Source organism: Mastomys coucha, unplaced genomic scaffold (genome assembly GCF_008632895.1).
Source record: "Mastomys coucha isolate ucsf_1 unplaced genomic scaffold, UCSF_Mcou_1 pScaffold22, whole genome shotgun sequence".
NCBI classification, from domain to species: domain Eukaryota; kingdom Metazoa; phylum Chordata; class Mammalia; order Rodentia; family Muridae; genus Mastomys; species Mastomys coucha.
In genome coordinates this window covers 213,891,564-213,892,349 of record NW_022196905.1, presented here as the reverse complement: position 1 = coordinate 213,892,349, position 786 = coordinate 213,891,564, and the positions used below count along the sequence as shown (strand labels likewise).

General features: G+C 40.5%; 1 protein-coding gene across 3 annotated transcripts in view; it reads right to left on the bottom strand.

Annotated features, from left to right (window-relative positions):
- The window catches only part of Iqcm (IQ motif containing M), a 693,129-nt gene that overhangs the window by 691,596 nt on the left and 747 nt on the right, over positions 1-786 (bottom strand). The gene's annotated exons all lie outside the window — the stretch shown is intronic.

Genomic DNA, 786 nt, shown 5'->3' with positions numbered 1-786 from the left:
TTTTTTTTTTTTTGTCATTGAAATGGCTTCTCACCATGCAGGCTTAGCTGACCTCTGACTTACAATGTTTATCCTGCCTCAGTCTCTGTGTGCTGGGATTACAAGCATGTGCCATCATGCCCAGCTGGCGTACATATTTTGAAGCAGTAAATATATACCACCCACTAGTCCAGTGCTGCATACTTCAAATTTAACAAGTGAAACTACTGGCTAATTCTCCATACATCTTGTTGGATACAACCACAAGTGGCGATTACACTGTGTCCATGCCTGAGTTAGAAAGCAGAGAGCTGTGGCTGGAGAGATGGCTCAGGGTTTAGGAGCACTGGCTTCTCTTCAAGGAGGCCTGGGTTCAAGTCCTAGCACCCACATGATAGCTCACAACAATTCATAACTCCAATTCCAAGAGATCTGGCTCCCTCTTCTGTCCTCTTTGAACACCACAGATGTAGGTGGTACACAGACACATGCAGGCAATATATTCATACACATAAAATAAAATAAAAATAATCTTTTTTTAAAAAAAGAAAGAAAGAAACAGAGCTGATGAAGCAACACAGATAAAGTGACTATTATCTTTTTTTTTCCAGGATTAAAATTTAATGGCTGTTCAGGCCTGGGTTCCCTCATTCCCGCCGCTGTCGGGTCCACTGCTCTGGGGTCAGAATTTTCTGCTCAAAGGCATGGATGTGCGGGAGCTCTTCAGGTAAGCACTCTATTATCTTTATTAAAGTGACTATTAATGTATTAGAAAAGAGTAGAAAGTATATATATATATATATATAT